Raw genomic sequence first — 3,667 nt, 5'->3', positions numbered from 1 at the left:
AGTCTTGAGATTTTAACAGCATATGTCCATGTTCCTAGTTGCATAACTTCTTGCATGTAGCTCCGATTCGCGCGTGTAATATGTCAAATTGTTCGCCTCATGATGCTATTCATTTTGTTCAATTGCACCATGTTCATTAAAGGTTATCTTGATGCCCAAATCTCTGTTGGAAGAGGGCTAGTTGCTGTTATTCTCTGGTTCTTATCAGAACTTGGAGATTTGTCATTTTTGTATCATTTAATCTGTGCATCTTATGAGCATGAGCTATACATGTGTTTTGAAGTATGCCATGCCATATTTCCAGTGGTGTAGTCCATGTATTTTTTTGATCTCTGTGGTGACTAGCACAAGCATGCAAAGTAGGCTCCGTAATGTTTCTGATTTCAGGGACTTAGTGATTTCTCTAAGTCCTTGTCTGCTGTTATTTTGTTGCCATGTAAACTTGATGCTACAGAGAGATCCATGCATATTTTGGTGATTTCCAGTAAGGATGTTTTGTAGCTATTATTGTAATTGATCCATTCCTGCAATTGTTTGCAATTATGGAGTGCCATAGCATGACTCAATCTTGCTCTACTTTTGCTATAAAATATTTCTGGCAGATTCTTAACATGATACGCCATTTTGCCAAGCTTATTGTAGTTGATTCATCAATGCTATGCTTGTGTTCTTGCCATGGATAGCTTCATAAACATGCCATATTGCTATAGGTATGCTTGGTTTGTCATGCGTTGCTTTTTAGTGAGTGAATCAAGCTCACAAAGAGGCCTACATATTATTATTTCTGCCATGCTCTGTTTTCTGCTAAGTCTGAAACCTGATAACGAAACTTGCTATGTTTACATGCTTGCCATCATATCTTCTGGTCCTTTTTGGCTTATGGTCAGTCAAGGACTTTTGTCATGTGCATTTAGAAGAACACTGCCATGGCTTGTTTTGCTATGTTAAGTTCCTGTAGCATGTTGATTTCGTGCTCTGAACATTTCTACCTGATGCTGTTTTCTGCCATGTCCAGTTTTTCACCAAGTCTGTGATCCTGTTATCTTTTGCACTTTTGCCATGCTTGTTTGAGCTTGATATGTTGTGATCTAGCCGTAGCTCAGTGTTCATCTTTTGTCAAGCATCTCCTGTAGATTACTGTCATATACTTTGTTGCTATGTTGGGGTGCTGTAGCATTTTACTTGTTGCATTTTAAGTGCTATCATGCTGTAAATCGCAGATTTGTGTCATTCTTGTTTTGCTTGCCATTTGCAAACCGTGCATCCGTTTCCGGTGATCTTTATATCGATTTCGACCGAAATCACCTCATCTTTCCAGTGGCATGCTTGGTTTGCCAAGTTACTGCCATGTTCATCATTTTCCTTCCGGAGCACGCATATGCATCGCATATCATATCTTGCATATCATACATGTTTTGCATCATGTTGCTTGCGCATTTCTCGTGGTTGATTGTGGTTCCGTTTTGTTTGTGTTCTTGTCTTGGGTAGAGCCGGGAGACGAGTTCGTGAACGAGGAACCTGTTGAGTACGCTTACGAGGATCAAGCTTTCGACAACTCTGAGAACCTTGCAGGCAAGATGACCACCCCTCGAAATCACTTCTATCTTTGCTATGCTAGTTGTTCGCTCTATTGCCATGCTACGCTACCTATCACTTGCTATATCATGTCTCCCATTTTGCCATGTCAGCCTCTAACCATCCTTTCCTAGCAAACCGTTGTTTGGCTATGTTACCGCTTTTGCTCAGCCCCTCTTATAGCGTTGCTAGTTGCAGGTGAAGTTGAAGTTTGTTCCATGTCAGAACATGGATATGTTGGGATATCACAATATCTCTTATTTAATTAATGCATCTATATATACTTTGGTAAAGGGTGGAAGGCTCGGCCTTATGCCTGGTGTTTTGTTCCACTCTTGCCGCCCTAGTTACTGTTATACCGGGATTATGTTCCTTGAGTTTACGTTCCTTACGCGGTCGGGTGATTTATGGGACCCCCTTGACAGTTCGCCTTGAATAAAACTCCTCCAGCAAGGCCCAACTTTGGTTTTACCATTTGCCGCCTAAGCCTTTTCCCCCGGGTTTTCGCGAGCCCGAGGGTCATCTTATTTTAACACCCCCCCCCCGGGCCAGTGCTCCTTCGAGTGTTGGTCCGAACCGAGCAGCCTGCGGGGCCACCTCGGGAAAACTTGAGGTCTGGTTTTACTCGTAGCTTGACTTATCCGGTGTGCCCTGAGAACGAGATATGTGCAGCTCCTATCGGGATTTGTCGGCACATTCGGGCGGCTTTGCTGGTCTTGTTTTACCATTGTCGAAATGTCTTGTAAACCGGGATTCCGAGACTGATCGGGTTTTTCCGGGAGAAGGTTTATCCTTCGTTGACCGTGAGAGCTTATGATGGGCTAAGTTGGGACACCCCTGCAGGGTATTATCTTTCGAAAGCCGTGCCCGCGGTTATGAGGCAGATGGGAATTTGTTAATGACCGGTTGTAGAGTACTTGTCACTTGACCCCCAATTAAAATACATCAACTGCGTGTGTAGCCGTGATGGTCTCTTCTCGGCGGAGTCCGGGAAGTGAACACGGTCTGAGTTATGTATGACGTAAGTAGGAGTTCAGGATCACTTCTTGGTCATTGCTAGATGACGTCTGTTCCGTTGCTTCTCTTCTCGCTCTCATTTGCGCAAGTTAGCCACCATATATGCTTTTGCCGCTGCAGCTCCACCTTATTACACCATCCTTTCCTACAAGCTTAAATAGTTTTGATCTCGCGGGTGTGAGATTGCTGAGTCCTCGTGACTCACAGATTCTACCAAAACAGTTGCAGGTGCCGACGATGCCAGTGCAGATGACGGCGTCGATCTCAAGTGGGAGTTCGATGAGGAACGTGGTCGTTACTATGTGTCTTTTCCTGATGATCAGTAGTGGAGCCCAGTTGGGACGATCGGGGATCTAGCATTTGGGGTTGTCTTATTTTCATCTGGATTTTGACCGTAGTCGGTCCATATGTTTGTATTTTGGATGATGTATGAATAATATTTATGTATTGTGTGAAGTGGCGATTGTAAGCCAACTCTTTATCCCATTCTTGTTCATTACATGGGATTGTGTGAAGATGACCCTTCTTGCGACAAAACCACTATGCGGTTATGCCTCTAAGTCGTGCCTCGACACGTGGGAGATATAGCCGCATCATGGGCGTTACAGCCGGGCATGCACGGACGTAGCCAGGGCGCCGGCGGGCATGCACAACAGCAACAAGGGGTGATAGTGGATCCAGTCGGTCCCTTACGGAATAGCGCATAAACTAGGGTTTAAGCTTCTGTCACTCTTGCAACCCATCATCTAATAACTACTCCACAATGCATTCCCTTAGGCCCAAATATGATGAAGTGTCATGTAGTCGACGTTCACATGACACCACTAAGGGAATCACAACATGCATATCATCAAAATATCGAACAAATATCAAGTTCACATGATTACCTGCAACAAGATTTCTCCCGTGACCTCAAGAACAAAAGTAATTACTCACAAATGATAATCATGCTCAAGATTAGAGGGGTATTAAATAGCATAATGGATCTGAACATATAATCTTGCACCAAATAAACAATATAAAAATCAACTACAGGATGTGATCAACACTAGCTACTAGTCACCCACAGGTACCA

Source organism: Triticum aestivum, chromosome 6D (genome assembly GCF_018294505.1).
Source record: "Triticum aestivum cultivar Chinese Spring chromosome 6D, IWGSC CS RefSeq v2.1, whole genome shotgun sequence".
Lineage (NCBI taxonomy): Eukaryota > Viridiplantae > Streptophyta > Magnoliopsida > Poales > Poaceae > Triticum > Triticum aestivum.
Note: the sequence above shows the minus strand (reverse complement) of the source record.